We start from the raw sequence: 19,145 nt of genomic DNA on the forward strand, positions 1-19,145 counted from the left end.
ACGCGGCGCGAGATTAAGCAGAAGGGGGGTAAGCGTGAGGGTATCCGGCTAGGCTAGCCAGCTTTCCCCACAATAAACTGGATTACATTCGATTACAGCTGTTGTGTCTTTGTTTGCACTGTGTAACGTTACTCAATGCGCGTCAATGACGCTATTCATATGATTGGAACATATCTAGAAATAATGCTATACTCAACACTTACTAACTCGTTCATCTCGCTGTAATGGTACATTGCATGTGTTACAAAGTTGGTAGAATAATGATGAAGAGGACTCGGTGTGACTGGGACTCGTGTTTATTCAGAACTCTCAGATACAAACACAATAAACTCGCGCTGACTGACAGCGCTCTCATAACTCAGTAGTTACTATAAATAACTTTGTTAGCAATCGCTTCGTCTCCGTGATGTCCGGTTCGCGAACAAATCATTCTTTTGAATCGGTTCTTTTTAGTGAACCGAACCAGTTCACCGAATCGGACTGAATCGTTCTAAACGGTTCGCGTCTCGAGTCAGCGCTGATCCATAATTTACTAAAGTTACTAACTTTCTGACATGAGTGACAGCCCCTCCGACTAGAAATAAACTAATAACCTGAAGTATATGCTAGTAACTACAACAGTTCACCTTGAACTGAGACATGCTGAGAGAACTGATGAGAAGTGAACACAGGTCCATCCGTCTCTCTGGCAGACTCGTGCCTGCTCGTGCCTCGTTAAACCACGCCCCCTCCGCTCATTTAAAATGCAAAGATGTCAGCCAATCACAACAGTGGGCGTTTTTACTGAAGTCTCACAGCAGACACGCCTCTTGAAGCAGGGCATTCAGCCACAGGGCAAACAGCAGTATAGAAAAAATGCCTTTTATTTCTAAATTATGACATTTCATGATGTAAAAATCATACTAATAATATAAGTACACTTCAGAAAACACTATAAAATAATAGAAAAATGCCATGCCATGGGACCTTTAACCAGTACCATCTTAACCAGCAGCAACTTAACCAGCACCAGCTTAACCAGGACCATCTTAACCAGTACCAACTTAACCAGCACCATGTTAACCAGTACCAGCTTAACCAGTAACATCTTAACCCACACCACCTTAACCAGCACCATCTTAACCAACACCACCTTAACCAGCACCAACTTAACCAGTACCAACTTAACCAGTACCAGCTTAACCAGGACCATCTTAAACCAGCTTAACGAGAACCAACTTAACCAGAACCAGCTTAACCAGGACCATCTTAACCAGTACCATCTTAACCAACACCACCTTAACCAGCACCAACTTAACCAGTACCAACTTAACCAGTACCAGCTTAACCAGTATCAACTTAACTAGTACCAACCTAACCAGCGCCAACTTAACTTGTACCAACCTAACCAGTAACATGTTTACCAGTACCAGCTTAACCAGTAACATCTTAACCCACACCACCTTAACCAGCACCAACTTAACCAGTACCATCTTAACCAGCAGCAACTTAACCAGCACCAGCTTAACCAGTACCAACTTAACCAGCACCATGTTAACCAGTACCAGCTTAACCAGTAACATCTTAACCCACATCACCTTAACCAGCAACAACTTAATCAGTACCAACTTAACCAGCGCCAACTTAACTTGTACAAACCTAACCAGTAAAATGTTAACCAGTACCAGCTTAACCAGTAACATCTTAACCCACACCACCTTAACCAGCACCAACTTAACTAGTACCATCTTAAGCAGCAGCAACTTAACCAGCACCAGCTTAACCAGGACCATCTTAACCAGCACCAGCTTAACCAGTACCAACTTAACCAACATCATGTTAACCAGTACCAGCTTAACCAGTATCATCTTAACCCACACCACCTTAACCAGCACCAACTTAACCAGTACCATCTTAACCAGCAGCAACTTAACTAGTACCAACTTAACCAGCAACAGCTTAACCAGTATCATCTTAACCAGTACCATCTTAACCAGCAGCAACTTAACTAGTACCAACTTAACCAGCTGCAACTTAACCAGCACCAGCTTAATCAGGACCATCTTAACCAGCACCAGCTTAACCAGTATCAACTTAACCAGCACCATGTTAACCAGTACCAGCTTAACCAGTAACATTTTAACCCACACCACCTTAACCAGCACCAACTTAACCAGTTCCATCTTAACCAGCAGCAACTTAACTTGTACCAACCTAACCATTAACATGTTAACCAGTACCAACTTAACCAGCACCAGCTTAACCAGCACCAACTTAACTAGTACCAACTTAACTAGTACCAACTTAACCAGCACCATCTTCACCAACACCACCTTAACCAGCACCAACTTAACCAGCACCAACTTAACCAGTACCAACCTAACCAGTGCCAACTTAACCAGTGCCAACTTAACCAGCACCAACTTAACAGCACCAACTTAACCAGTACCAGTTTTACCAGTACCAACTTAACCAGCACAGGTCATATAATCTGAGCTTTAACACTGATGTGTTCCTGTTTGTCTGTTTTTTAGGCGATCAGCTGATCAAACTGTGGAAGATGCATCAGTGATCTACAGCACCTTCAAATGAGTGATAGAGACCAGAGAACACAAAGCTTGCGCGTGTGTGTGTAATTGTTTTTGTTTATATAATTTGACTCTTTTTAAAATAAGATTATGAAATACATTATAGATGTGCTTATGAATCAAGAATAAAGCATTTATAACTGTATTTATAAACTGCTTACTAACGTCTATTAATGCTTTCTAAATGATGAATTGACGATTCATCACTGGTTAAGTTGGTACTTAACCAGTACCAACCTAACCAGCGCCAACTTAACCAGTACCCACCTAACCAGCGCCAACTTAACCAGTACCAACTTAACCAGCACCAGCTTAACCAGCACCAACTTAACTAGTACCAACTTAACTAGTACCAACCTAACCAGCGCCAACTTAACCAGTACCAACTTAACCAGCACCAGTTTTACCAGTACCAACTTAACCAGCACAGGTCATATAATCTGAGCTTTAACACTGATGTGTTCCTGTTTGTCTGTTTTTTAGGCGATCAGCTGATCAAACTGTGGAAGTTGCATCAGTGATCTACAGCAGCGTCAAATGACTGATAGAGACCCGAGAACACAAAGCCTGTGTGTGTGTGTGTGTGTGTGTGTGTGTGTGTGTAATTTTATATATAATTGTGTGTGTATAAGTGTGTGAAATTGTTTTTGTTTATATAATTTGACTCTTTTTCAACTGAAATTATGAAATAGACTATAGATGTACTTATAAATCAAGAATAAAGCATTTATAGCTGTATTTATAAACTGCTTATTAACGTCTATTAATGCTTTATAATTGATGAATTGACTATTTACTAATGATTAACTAATGATTCATAGCGTGAGTTATTATAAAGTGTTGCGAATCATCAAATGAGTGATAGAGACCAGCGAACACAAAGCCTGTTTGTGTGTGTGTGTGTGCAATTGTTGTTGTTTTTTTTAATAACTTGACTCTTTTTAAGATTGTTTGAATTTAATCTGTTGTAATTCACTATTTTTGTTTTTCAGTTTGGGGTGTAATATTAGAAATCAGACAAGCGATATCTGAATAACTTATCAATATTCAAATGCAAATGTGTTATATGTTATGTATTCATGTATTTTATAAAGAGTTTCCTCCGTGTGTTTTATCTTGTATGTTTTTAGAACTAGGGCCAGTGCTTCAATAAACCTGATTAACCTTCAAGCCATTCAACTGTGTGTGTCTTTACTATATTCACAGCACTGGCAGGACCTCTAGTGGTTGATTTGTGAATTATTGTTCATTGATGGAACATAAACAGATCTCCAAATTACATTGACATCCAACTAATGTTTTCCCTCCTGCAAACAGTTTATTCTCTCTATAGTCAGGATCGACAGAATCAGAGTCTTTCAGTCTGTTTAAGATATCAGTCAGACAGCGATGAGAAAGGGGAAATGTTAATATCCACAAAAACATCTTGTTTACGTATGTAACCCTCGTTCCCTAAAGGAGAGAATGGAGACGTTACATCAGAACGACTGACGAATGGGGTCTCGCAAGCGAGCGCAATCACCTATCGAGTTGGTTCAAAACGAGCCAATGGTTCTGTGGAATTTGCATGGCAATCTCTGCCCCAAGCCTGGGGTATAGGAAGAGCGCATGCAATCTCGCATTCAAGTCTTCATTGAGGAGCCGAGATGCGACATCCCGGCCGTTTCAACAGTATAGAGAATGTTGCAAGGAGACGTAACGTCTACGTTCCCTCCTTCAGAGAATGAGGGTTACATACGTAACTGAGACGTTCTCTTTCAGTCAGTCAAGTTCTACGTTACGTCAGAATGACTGATGAATGGGGTCCAATGGGAAATTCCAGAGCTGCCTCCATGACCTTTATTTATTCTTTATTCTTTATTCGGATCCCCATTAGCTTCCACAAAGTGGTTGCTAATCTTCCTGGGGTCCACACAGCCATACAAGACAAAAAACATACTAATAAAATAAAATAAAGCATCTCGGTTACGTATGTAACCCTCGTTCCCTGAAGGAGTGAACGGAGACGTACGTCGGAATTGACAGACTAATTTGGATCTTTTTTCAGAGACCAATCTACTTCGAGTGTTTAAAGACAAGCCAATGGAGATTGGCATGCAATTCCACGCATTCCATGCACCGCCCAGCAGCGCGAGTATAAATAAGGAAGTGGAATGCCGCATCATTGTTTTCTGCTGAGGAACCGAACTAGTGACTCGGCCCCCTAGCGGAAGGGCAGCACCTGGTGACATTCGACGGAACTGACCGACGAATTGGGATCCCAACCAAAACGCCAGGATGCTGGCCCTTCCAGCGCCCTGCCTGAGCGCACTGGACCGTCTTAGATGGTACGGAAGTCAGGGCACCAAGCAGGGAGGTCAGTCACTGCTGTTTCTGCAAGACCCACCCAGTGTGACTATTGGATAACGCTGGGAAAGCGTACCCATCTCGGGAGATAGTACGCTACGGGGCCACGTCTTTCAGTGGAAGGATTGTTGGCAGAATACGTAAGGACTAACCTGGCAGGGTAGTGCAACATATGGCAGTCTCTGGGATGGTTCCAACCTGGTTCCATGGGGGAAAGAACACGCCCAGAGAGCGGGCTCTGTCAAGGGAATGACACGGGGCTAGCCAAGTAGGGTAGCTGGTAACGTGGAAGAATACACATATCGGGTTGCCGTGAGGAAACCGCTACATATGGAACCGAGCCTACACGCACGTTTCACAAGCATAAGGGTACAGGCCTGGCGTCAGACGGCCGCAGCGTCTGGCACTGAAGTGGTGATGGAGGTGCTCGACAGGGATAGCCGTTTCTGGGGAACATAACTGGCGACAATAGATGCACGTATCCGGCCCAGATGGCGGGAGTAGCATTGCAAGCTGACACTTAGAACGGGCACTTAGCGCTCCTGGCCCCTGGGGGCGAGAATGCGGGAAGATACCGGGTCTACACGGAGGCTATAGAATCTAGCGACCGTGTTAGGTGTCGCCCAGCCCGCAGCTCTACAAATATCTGTCAGCGAGGCGCCTTGAGCCAGCACCCAGGAGGAAGCAACACTCCTTGTTGAGTGTGCTCACAACCCGAACGGGCAAGGCACGTCTTTGGACTGGTAAGCCAAGATGATAGCATCCACTATCCAGTGGGTTAACCTCTGCTTGGAGATAGCCTTTCCCTTCTGCTGGCCTCCGTAACAGACGAAGAGTTTTTCTGAGGTCCTGAAGCTTTGAGTCCGGTCTATGTAAGCGCGAAGAGCACGGACTGGACATAACAAAGCTAGGGCTGGGTTTGCCTCCTCCGAAGGCAGCGCTTGCAGGTTCACCACCTGGTCCCGGAAGGGAGTGGTAGGAACCTTGGGCACGTATCCAGGCCGGGGTCTTAGGACAACGTGAGAGTTGGCCGGCCCGAATTCTAGGCACGATTCGTTGACTGAAAGTGCATGCAGGTCCCCTACCCTCTTGATAGAGGCTGTCTTCATTGACAGAATTTTAAGCTCTCTGGACTGCAAAGGCTCAAAGGGAGGGCTCTGAAGTGCTCTGAGCACTAGAGCCAAGTCCCAAGAGGGTAACGTGTTTGGATGAGGAGGGTTTAGCCTTTAGACCACCCTGACGGTTGATGTACGCAACAGCCGCAGTGCTGTCCGTACGGACCAGTACATGCCTGCCACGTAGCGGCCCCTTGAGGCGGCGTAGTGCCAGATGTACCGCAAACAACTTGAGGCAATTGATATGCCAATGCAATTGAGGTCCCGTCCACAGACCCGAAACTGCATGCTCATTGTACGTGGCCCCCCAGTCCGTGGACGAGGCATCCGTGAAGACCACAGCATGCCTGCACACCTGTTCTAAGGGCACTCCGGCCCCTAGAAACAAAGGGTCCAACCACGGGCTGAGAGTTTGGTGACAGTAAGGAGTCACTGGGACCCGGTACTTGCCGCTCTGCTACGCCCACCTCGGGACTCGTGAAGCCAGTGCTGAAGCGGTCACATATGAAGCAATCCGAGCGGCGTTACCACGGCTGCAGATGCCATATGCCCCAGGAGCCTCTGAAAAAGTTTCAGTGGGACCGCTGTCCTGCCATTGAATGAATTCAAGCAGTTTAACACCGACCAGACTTGCTCCTCTGTGAGGCGCGGAGTCTGGTTGACCGAATCTACCTCCATACCGAGATAAGAGATCCTCTGCGTGGGACAGAGTTTGCTCTTCGCTCTGTTGACCCGAAGACCCAACAGGCTGAGGTGATTGAGCACCATGTCCCTGTGTTCGCACAACTGCTCCCGAGACTGAGCCAGTATGAGCCAGTCATCGAGATAGTTGAGAATGCGAACGCTGCGTTCTCTGAGCGGAACAATGGCTGCCTCCGCGACTTTCGTGAAGACGCGAGGTGACAGGGACAGCCCGAAGGGCAAGACTTTGTACTGATATGCCTTCCCCTTGAACGCAAAGCGTGGGAACGGTCTGTGTCGAGGGAGAATAGAGACATGAAAGTACGCGCCCTTCAGGTCGATCGCTGCGAACTAATCTTGGGGACGGATGCAATTGAAAATGCGTTTCTGCGTTAGCATCCGGAATGGGAGCTTGTACAGAGCCCGATTCAGGATACGCAGGTCCAAGATTGGCCGTAACCCACCACCTTTCTTGGTGTGAAGGCTATTTATTTATTTTTGGTAGGAGATATTAATATCCGAACAATAGTGAAACACTATTTAACAGCCAGGTAACTTAGATCGGCAGTTCAAGACATTAAATTCATAAGCACATAAAACAAGAACAGTTATCTTTGAATACAAACTGAACTTTATTGATTACTCTAACACATCAAACTAATATCTAACATAAACACACGCACTCGCAGATTCACACACGTTGCAGAAAGGAAGAAGGTGAGGCAAAGAATGAGTTTTAAGAGAGAGAAAATATGAAATCCCAAGCAATATATGCATTTATGACACATGACCTGAAGAAACCATTGATCAGTAATTTAACCTCCTATCGTTTCTTAGGCAGGGTTATTAAATTTGATCTAATGCACCAGTTCAGCTCGGAATCTAGAGGTATTACTTGCATTTGTGTGTCGTCTCAGACAGGGGATTATCTTTCCCTGCTGGAGAGGGGTTTTCCCGGGTCTTTGATTCGCTGAAAGTCTGGTCGTGTCTTTGATCGACGTCTTGGGAAGCCAATCATGTGGCGTGTTGGCTGGATGGAAGTCCTGTGGACGTTGTTTGAAGTTGAAGCGCGCTGGAGACTCGTTGAGTAACTCTGCTGGCTCTGAACTAGCTCTCGAACTAGCTGTGAACAGACTGTGAACAGCCTTGAACGTTCGTGTTCTGAGATTAAACTCAAATATTTGCCCATCCCCTGGATGGGTTCTGGCCAATTGGGGTTCAGGGGTGACTGTGTCTCCACCCCTCCCATAAAATTGGGTTATCTATAGTAATTTAGTTTCCTGCTCTTAAGCAGAGAGTAAATTTAGACCTAATTTCTTACTATAAGGACATGATCAATTCTATTCATATTTCATTCAGCTCTTCTGTTGGATTATACCCATATGAACACAAAGGTATCAAACATGGTGCCTTTTCATCCACTCATTCAATAGTTACATAATTGCATGAACTGGGAGTAATATACATGCATACACAGTAAAATCCCCAGAGTTAAATTAACACTGCTCAGAGAACATTTGGTCCCACTCTACAGAGTGTTAAAGTAACACTGAATCAGTGTTAAAGTTAATGAGATAATTGAGAGATTAATTAAGTGATGATTGGCCATTAGTGATGAAAACCTGATGATAATGAGTAGAATCACTGAAGGAAAGAGAAAAAGAAAAACACAAGAACTACGACTGACTATAAAAAAGACATTAAATCTCTGAAGATCTCAGCAGAGGAGGATTAAACAACTCCACAAACAGCATTACCAGCTTCACACATTACTAACCAGACTGACTTTATTTCTGTCAGACGTCTCTTATTGAGAATTAACAAATGTTTTGTTTGATTTTGTTGTGAAAATTGTTAGTTTTTAATGTGACCATCATGGTGATCAGTGTTTTCTTTAGTTGGGCAGTTTGATGACTTTTTAACATTAGTGTTTCTCTGGCTGCTGTAACTGAGTTTGCTATAGCAAGAGTAAACACAATCAGATGCTGTCGGCTGCTCGATGATGAGAATATGATCATTGTATAATGATTTAATTCATTGATTTTATGACTGAGTATGAGCAATATACTATTCACTTTTTTTATTGTGATTTTAGAAAAGATCCAACACTGTTTTAATCAGAAAAGCTGAATAAGTTTTGCAACCGATTGTACACTAATCGTTTCTAACTCCTGCGAGATGAACTCACACACAGACATCAAGAATCTGCCTATGAATCTCAACAATGGTGACATGCTTCATGCCACAATGCATTCTGGGAGCCATAGATGAGTTTTGCGTGATGCACCCAGAATGCATTGCAGCATGTCACCATTGTTGAGATTCATAGGCTGATTCTTGATGTCTATGTGTGAGTTTAACTCGTAGGAGTTAGAAGTGCTTATTGTGTGATGTGCTATTAAACCGCAGTACAAATCTTACGTAAAAAATTTTTGATAATTGTTTAGTTTCTCTGATGATAACATTGCTGGATCTTCTGCCCTAGAATCACAATGCTCCTATAATCAATGACTTTCAGGGGATCAGCAAATGAGGCACTATATGATGATAACAACAGTACCATAAACAACAAGCGTCAAGATTTTCTTGCCATTTTCACCGTAACGAACAGTTACAGCAGCCAGAGAAAAACTTATGTTGGCAAGTCAAGGGTCAAGAGCCCAATTAAAGCAAACACTAATCACCATGATGGTGACTTCAAACAACTTTAATTTTCAATAAAACATCAACATCTAAACCTCAATAAGAGCTTCTGTAGTCATCTGATAGAAATAAAGTCTGTCTGGTTAGTAATGTGTGAAGCTGGTAATGCTGTTTGTGGAGTTGTTTAATCCTCCTCTGCTGAGATCTTCAGAGATTGAATGTCTTTTTAATAGTCAGTCGTAGTTCTTGTGTTTTTCTTTTTCTCTTTCCTTCAGTGATTCTACTCATTATCATCAGGTGTTCACCACTAATGGTCAATTATCACTTAATTAATCTCTTAATTATCTCATTAACTTTAACACTGATTCAGTGTTACTTTAACACTCTGTAGAGTGGGACCAAATGTTCTCTGAGCAGTGTTAATTTAACTCTGGGGATTTTACTGTGTAATAGTCACGTGTATCAGTTGTAACACACTAACAAGCTATGTCGAAGGCTATTTGAATGAAAGTCCAATAATCAGTGATTTGATGCACTCCATATGTAACAGTTTCTGTGAATTTGCTTTGAGTTTTAGCTGTGTCACGTGGAGTTCATTTACCGGTCATTGAAAAGACAGAGATCTGGTTTGTTTCTTTGTCTTGTGATCACAACGAGTCCTTTGTCCTCTTTGTCTAAGTTTTGGTCAAAAATCCATAGGAAATCGAGTAATTATTAACTGAAACTAGTAGCTCCGGGCAGAATGGAGCCTCCGTGATAGATGGTCGATTTCCTGGGGTCTGGAGCTGAATTGAGCTTTGTGAAGGGGATGTTCATTTGATCGAATCATTTGGAAGATTCATTAAACTATGTTTCTGCGTCCACAATTCCTACAGATGCTACATTCGCATGCTAGTGAATGAATGAATTCCACTGGACAAAGTTATGAGTGTAATATTTGTATTAATTAATTTTTTTTTATGATTGTTTCCTACCCGTGGTTCCGCCGGAAATCCATGACTGCAGCATGGAACGAAAGCCGGATTAAACGGACGCGGTATTTCCTGGAAACCTTTAATTTATTTTTTTCATGGGATTTATGGGAAATGTAGGGGTTTTGCTTAAAATATGTTTGGATCATTTGTTGGGGGTTATTTGTTAATTCGAATGTGTTTACTTTTTGCATAGCATTTTGTCTATATTTATTTTTGTCATTGCTTTATGGTAAATGTGGTTTTCATATGTTTATGGGGTTTATTTGTGTGACTATTCATGTCAAAATGTGAACGTTAAAATTAGATGTTTGTGAGACCCCTTTGGGTAATGAAATGGTTTAATCTGATTACTTAAAAGGAATTTGTTTTTGATGGCCAGTTAGTTATGGTGAGGGATCCCTGAGAATGAACATCTGAGACCCAGAACTCAGCTTGCTGTTCCCCCTGCATTTGTTTATTCATTTAATTTTGTGTGACCAGTACGTTATTATTGTTTCCCCTTTAATAAACCAACATTTGCTTACTTTATGAATGCCTCCTGAAAATTTTATGGAAGAACCTGACACTTGGGTACAATGAAGTAGGGGCTGTAGGACTTCAAATTGGCAGGAGGAACCGGCTCGACCGCGTCCTTCGCCAGTAGGACATCGATCTCAAGACCTGAGCATCGCTGCTTCGCACGGAGGTGAAGAGGATGCCCCTATACTTGGGAGGCCGGTAGGCGAACTGAATCGCGTAGCCGAGTCTGATGGTACGGATGAGCCAGCGAGACGGCCTGGGGAGCTGTAGCCAAGCCCCCAGAGGCCAAACAAGTGGGACCAACCGCACCACAGACATACCCGGGGTGGGGCAGCGAGGTGGAAAAGACAGACCCGACTGGGGAGGCCCGGAGGTGGCCCGGAGTGTTGTCTGAGTATTCCAGGGTGGGCAGAGTGTGAGTGAGAAGGCCCGGAGGCGTCCTCGAGCCCCCCCCCCCCCGGTCCTCCTCCGGGGGTGGACACCCACTCCCTTGGAGCAGCTCCTGTTCTCCCTGGGCTGCCCGTCTCAGGGCCGCTTGCCAAGGTTTCTGGACCACTAGTGTGGACATCGCCTGACCCAGAGAGCGTGCGGTGACCATCGCCGCACGCAGTTCCTGCATAACCCCTGGGTCGGAACTACCCTCATGCAGGCAGGACAGAGGAAGTGAGAGAGGGAAAAATTTATACAGATTTTGTCCCTTTTGGTGTTCCATATTTTGGCACCAAATAGTTCCATACTGCTAATTTTTCCAATGCCCATCCGGGAAAAAAGGCACAGGGCAGGCAAGGCGATTTACGCATTGCAATACCCCTCAGCCACCCGGGAAAGCATGGCTGTCAACTCTGAATCTGATTCAGCAAGAGCACACACTATTATAGTGGGAAACTCATCATCATCATTTCCAGCGCGTAACAGCCCTCTCTCCGATGCAGCAATTGACATCTGTCCTCTGCCAGAGCCCCAAATGAAACGCTAGGTCCCCTTGTTTTTTAAAAGGACCAGCAATCCCATCTGTAAGCTACCAGCAGGCATGTGAGACAGTGAAAGTGGCCGTCAAACTCGATGGCACACGGCGTGGTGAACGCTCAAGCCCTATGAAAAAGGCAAGACGAACAACGCACCAACGTGGTCATGTTCTTATGAGAGAACATGAACCACCCACAAACACAGTCTCAGCATGCTTGTGATGCGATAGAGGAGTGGGGGCCCACGGAGATGTACCCGGTGGGGAAGCACCACTGTAATCCTCAGTTCACCAAGGCTCATTAGCCAAAGTAGCCCTTTTCTGGTGCAAGAAAAGAAACTAGATCGGGGAATAGGCAAAGGGACTCAACCCAGTTTGAGTTTTCATAGTCTCGCCCGCGCATCTAAAGCGCAGAGTGACACGCTGGGTTGCCGTGACAACCCCCGCTGACAGCTGGCGCTCGACGGCACGCTCGACGGCGCTGAACGCTCAAGCCCTTACGAGAAAGGTGAGACGAACAACGCACCGACGTGATCACATTCTCCTGAGAGAACATGGATCACCCATGAACGCAAGAGAGATCGTGGCCGTCAAATGAGGACAGGAAACAACGGCATCCAGAAACACACGGTTTAAATGACATCTTGAAAAAGACGCAGGGTCAAACCGTGTTGCTCTTTTAGAGAAGGAAAACTGCTCTTTTAGTGCTGAAGCACTCAGGGAGATGACCGCGGCTCACGCAGTTCAGATAGTGCAAGCCTGCGTGAGCACTCAGAAACGGAAATGCCCAGCCAACCAACAGAACCAGCTCTTTATCTCCTCTGAAGCGGCCACCCGCTGAAACGCGCCGTCACACCCGCACTGGAACAGCAGTCCTTCTCACGAGACTCGAATAACATTCTTCGCAGAAACAGCGAAATAATGCACTGTTCGGCTCCGAAGTAGAAAGCAATGATGAGGCATTCCACTTCCTTATTCATACCCGTGCTGCGGGGCGGTGCGTGGAATGCGTGAATCGCATGCCAATCTTCATTGGCTCGTTTTTAACACACTCCAAGTAGATTGGTCTCTGAAAACAGATCCCAATTCGTCAGTCAGTTCCGACGTACGTCGAACATGACTGACTGAAAGGGAACCAAAAATATCATTACACTAATCAAATCATCAAACTATACATCTTAACAGCAGCAGCACATCAAACATACAACATACATTTACATATTTGTAAGCATGTATTTACATTGTCTTCTAAATACATATGTACTTTTACTCTTTCGTATGTTTATTGGAAACATATTCTAAGCAACAGAACCTCGATAATGCACAGTTTTTTTCATAAAATTTGTGTGGGGACAAGCTAAAAAGAGTTTAGCCTTACTCACTTGACGCGTTCTATAGTCATGTGTAAAACCTGCATATACAAGTTTTTCAGAAGAAACAGGGTGTGTGATACTTGATTACCTTATAGAAATATACAGCATTCGTAAATGTAGTTTATCCTTCACTAACAGCCATGATAATTTTCTATGCATAGCAATAACGTTGGCCTGAAATGGATAATGAAGCACTAACCTAGCTGCTCTATTCTGAGCCAACTGAAGTTTTTTTAAGTTTTTCTCAGATGCACTTGATCATATCATTGGGCAGTACTCAAGATGAGATAGAACTAACGATTGCACCACATCTTTTAAAACTAGAGATGAAAGAAACAGAACATTTCCTGGCCACAGCTATACCTTTTCCCATATTTCTTACTATATAATCTATATGTTCAGACCAAGACAGCATATTGTCAAGCTTCACACCCAGCAACTTAACACTTCCCAGCCAGCACAGTCATGTGGGGCCCATATGGGCGTCACCTGGGCTGTCTAACTGGGGCCCAGACAGTTTTGTCCTCAGTTTCCATGTAGGCCCCACATGGGCTAGCCCAGATGAACTGAACACTGCTCAGTGTGCACACTACAGGCTGTTAAATGTAACTGAATCAGTGTTGGAGTTAATGAGATAATTAAGTGATTAATAGAGTAATGACTGAATATTACTGAAGACTCCTGATGATAACAAGCAGAATCACTGAAGGACAGAGAAACACAACAGACTTCAGACACAACTTCACAAAAGCATTATCAGCTTCCCTTTTTACCTATTAGATTGACTTTCTGTCATCTTAGTTTTTATTGATAATTCCCACTGAGCAAAGGCGTACGTTGAAAAGACGTCCACTGAGGAGCCAGAATGAAAGTTTTTATGACGTCTGTTTTTGACGTGTTCTGCACGTGCGATATAGACGTTCATGGAACCTCAAGGTTAAAAACTAGTTCAAATTGTGGACATATTTTCCATTTGTAATTGCAAAGAAACTCACAGACAGTGTGTGTTTGTCCAGAAATCATGAAAATAAAAGAAACTTAGCTCACACCTTTAGACACTTTAGAAAACTTATCATCTGTAATTCACACATCTTTGGATCGTGAGAGAATCGTGGGATTCAATCCAGGATCTTCTTGCTGTGAGGAGACAGTGTTTCCCACTGAGACACTGGAGCTGCCCTTAATCACAGACATAAGACACACTTTGACTATTTCTGTCAGACGTCTACAGAAGCTCTTACTGAGAATTAACAGAGCTTTAGATGTTGATGTTTATGTTTCATTTGAAGTCACCATTGTGGTGGGAAGCGTTTGCTTTAGTTGGGCTCTTGGTCCCTGTACTTGAGTTAGCTTTTCTGCGGCTGCTGTAACTGTGTGTGTGTGTGTGAAACACAATAGTTGTGGCTGAGAAAGCAAAGATAAAGTGACTTTAGGTGTTTTCAGCTTCTTGTTGATGACTAAATTATCAGAAGTCTAGAATCTGATGTTGTGCTTTTGAGTTTTATGTTCTTGTTTGGCAAATAATCATTTGTTTATATACTATAACCTTGTGAATCCACTGTATCGGGACTAATAGCAATAAAATAATCACTTATCCAGAAAGATTATAAAACAGCATGTGCACATTGTTTTGAGAAAATATTTCACATAGTCACACGCAGACATCAAGATTTTGCATATGATTCACAACAACGGTGACAATCATAACAAAAAAACTTCATGCTGCAATGCATGATGGGTAGCTTCAAAGTACAAAACTCATGCTTGATTGTCACCGTTGTTGTGAATCATATGCAAAATCTTGATGTCTGCGTGTGACTATGTGAAATATTTTCTGAAACAAATGTGCACCTCCTGTTTTATCATCTTTCAGGATGAGTGATTTGTTTATTGCTATTGGTGTCAATACAGCAGATTCACAAGGTTATAGTATATAAACAAATTATTATTTGCAAAACAAGATCACAAAACTCAAAAGCATAACATAAGATTCTAGACTTCTGATGATTTAGTCATCAACAAGGAGCTGACAACACCTGAAGTCACTTTATCTTTGCTTTCTCAGCCATAACTATTGTGTTTCACACACACAGTTATAACATCCAAAGAAAAGATAACACAAATAAGGGGACCAAGAGCCCAACTAAAGCAAACGCTTCCCACCACAATGGTGACTTCAAATTCACCATAAATATCAACATCTAAAGCTCTGTTAATTCTCAGTAAGAGCTTCTGTAGACGTCTGACAGAAATAGTCAAAGTGTGTCTTATGTCTGTGATTAAGGGCAGCACCAGTGTCTCAGTGGGAAACACCGTCTCCTCACAGCAAGAAGATCCTGGATTGAATCCCACGATTCTCTCACCATCCAAAGATGTGTGAATTACAGATGATAAGTTTTCTAAAGTGTCTAAAGTTGTGAGCTAAGTTTCTTTTATTTTCATGATTTCTGGACAAACACACACTGTCTGTGAGTTGCTTTGCAATTACAAATGAAAATATGTCCACAATGAGCACATTACTAGTTTTTAACCTTGAGGTTTCATGAACGTCTATATCGGACGTGCAGAACACGTCAAAAACAGACGTCATAAAAACGTTCATTCTGGCTCCTCAGTGGACGTCTTTTCAACGTACACCTTTGCTCAGTGGGAATTATCAATAAAAACTAAGATAACAGAAAGTCAATCTAATAGTTAAAAAGGGAAGCTGATAATGCTTTTGTGAAGTTGTGTCTGAAGTCTGTTGTGTTTCTCTGTCCTTCAGTGATTCTGCTTGTTATCATCAGGAGTCTTCAGTAATATTCAGTCATTACTCTATTAATCACTTAATTATCTCATTAACTCCAACACTGATTCAGTTACATTTAACAGCCTGTAGTGTGCACACTGAGCAGTGTTCAGTTCATCTGGGCTAGCCCATGTGGGGCCTACATGGAAACTGAGGACAAAACTGTCTGGGCCCCAGTTAGACAGCCCAGGTGACGCCCATATGGGCCCCACATGACTGTGCTGGCTGGGTTGTTACTTGTTCCACTAGAGTCCCATCAATATGGCGGCGCGTACACATCGCGAGGCTCAGCGTCTCTCCAGAGTTTGCAAATTGTTTACTATTTTACTAGTCTTTTTAAGCTCAGTTATTCGTCGCAACTTTGCATTAACTTCATACAGTCGTCACACACTACTGGATATTCAGCTTCGCTGCACAAACATTGCAGCGGATACAACAATAGACTTGCATCTACTTCCTCCCGAGTTACTCCGGTTCCCGGGCTCGAGTGAGTCAGCCAGTGCGACAGGAAGTGGACGCAGACGGCGCTGCGAGCGTAAACAAAGACGGGGTAAGCGGAGTGGCCTGCGAGCTAAGCTAAAGCTCAACCCACATCGCCCAGCGCTACCAAGCATCTTCCTTGCTAACCTACGATCTCTGGCAAACAAGATCGATGAACTACGACTCCGGATCACTCAACGTATGTTCATGGACTGCAATGTTATGGTTTTTACGGAAACTTGGCTCAACAGCACCATTCCAACTAGCGCGATTGAGCTAGAAGGGCGCATTGTTTACAGAGCAGACAGAACGGCTGTGGACTCTGGCAAAAGCAAAGGTGGGGGTGTTTGCATCTACATAAACAGATCGTGGTGCACCGATGCTGTTATTACTAGATCCTACTGCTCTGCTGACATTGAATACATCTTTATTAAATGTAGACCCTTTTACCTGCCCCGTGAATTTTCATCTGCCATAATCGCTGCAGTATATGTACCCCCGGACGCTAATGCTAAGCTAGCTATTAAAGAACTCTCTTCTGCTGTCAGTAACCTGCAAACAACACACCCAGATGAAGTTTTTATCATTGCCGGTGATTTTAATCATGCCAATTTGAGAACAGCTCTCCCTAAATTTGATCAAAAAGTTTTTTGCCCTACAAGAGGAGACAGCACTCTTGATCAGGCCTACACAAACATTTCTGATGCTTATAAAGCAATCCCTCTTCCTCATGTTGGACAATCTGATCACATTTCCCTGTTTCTGCTACCTAAATATACCCCCATCATTAAACGTTTGAAACCTACAATGAAGTCTGTTAAAATTTGGCTGAAAGGAGCAAATTTTTCATTACAGCATGAGTTCCAGAACACAGACTGGAATGCATTTGCTTCTCAGGCCACACTAGACTCCCACACAGACATTAATACATACACCAGTTCAGTTCTACAACATATCAACAGATGTATTGACAGTGTAACAACCCACAAACAAATTAAAATCTACCCAAATCAGAAACCCTGGATGAATAAGGAAGTTAGACTCCTGCTGAAGGCTCGCGATGCTGCTTTCAGATCTGCCAACCGTGAAGCATACAGACTATCCAGGGCCAATCTGAAGAGGGGCATTCAAGCAGCTAAATACAATTACAAACTGAGTGTCGAGGACAGCCCAGCCAGCACAGTCATGTGGGGCCCATATGGGCGTCACCTGGGCTGTCTAACTGGGGCCCAGCCAGTTTTGTCCTCAGTTTCCATGTAGGCCCCACATGGGCTAGCCCAGATGAACTGAACACTGCTCAGTGTGCACACTACAGGCTGTTAAATGTAACTGAATCAGTGTTGGAGTTAATGAGATAATTAAGTGATTAATAGAGTAATGACTGAATATTACTGAAGACTCCTGATGATAACAAGCAGAATCACTGAAGGACAGAGAAACACAACAGACTTCAGACACAACTTCACAAAAGCATTATCAGCTTCCCTTTTTACCTATTAGATTGACTTTCTGTTATCTTAGTTTTTATTGATAATTCCCACTGAGCAAAGGCGTACGTTGAAAAGACGTCCACTGAGGAGCCAGAATGAAAGTTTTATGACGTCTGTTTTTGACGTGTTCTGCACATCCGATATAGACGTTCATGGAACCTCAGGGTTAAAAACTAGTTCAAATTGTGGACATATTTTCCATTTGTAATTGCAAAGTAACTCACAGACAGTGTGTGTTTGTCCAGAAATCATGAAAATAAAAGAAACTTAGCTCACACCTTTAGACACTTTAGAAAACGTATCATCTGTAATTCACACATCTTTGGATCGTGAGAGAATCGTGGGATTCAATCCAGGATCTTCTTGCTGTGAGGAGACAGTGTTTCCCACTGAGACACTGGTGCTGCCCTTAATCACAGACATAAGACACACTTTGACTATTTCTGTCAGACGTCTACAGAAGCTCTTACTGAGAATTAACAGAGGTTTAGATGTTGATATTTATGTTTCATTTGAAGTCACCATTGTGGTGGGAAGCGTTTGCTTTAGTTGGGCTCTTGGTCCCTGTTCTTAAGTTAGCTTTTCTTTGGCTGCTGTAACAGTGTGTGTGAAACACAATAGTTATGGCTGAGAAAGCAAAGATAAAGCGACTTCAGGTGTTGTCAACTTCTTGTTGATGACTAAATCATCAGAAGTCTAGAATCCGATTTTATGCTTTTGAGTTTTGTGTTCTTGTTTGGCAAAGAATAATTTGTTTATATACTATAAAATTGTGAATCCACTGTATCGGGACTAATAGCAATAAAATAATCACTTATCCTGAAAGATGATTAAACAGCATGTGCACATTGTTTTGAGAAAATATTTCACATAGTCACACACAGACATCAAGATTTTGCATATGATTCACAACAACGGTGACAATCAAAACAAAAAAAACTTCATGCTGCAATGCATGATGGGTAGCTTCAAAGTACAAAACTCATGCTTGATTGTCACCGTTGTTGTGAATCATATGCAAAATCTTGATGTCTGTGTGTGACTATGTGACATATTTTCTCAAAACAATGTGCACCTGCTTTTTTATCATCTTTCAGGATGAGTGATTATTTTATTGCTATTGGTGTCAATACAGCAGATTCACAAGGTAATAGTATATAAACAAATTATTATTTGCCGAACAAGAACCTAAAACTCAAAAGCAC

This window comes from Gobio gobio, assembly GCF_949357685.1.
Source record: "Gobio gobio genome assembly, chromosome: 3".
NCBI classification, from domain to species: Eukaryota; Metazoa; Chordata; class Actinopteri; order Cypriniformes; family Gobionidae; genus Gobio; species Gobio gobio.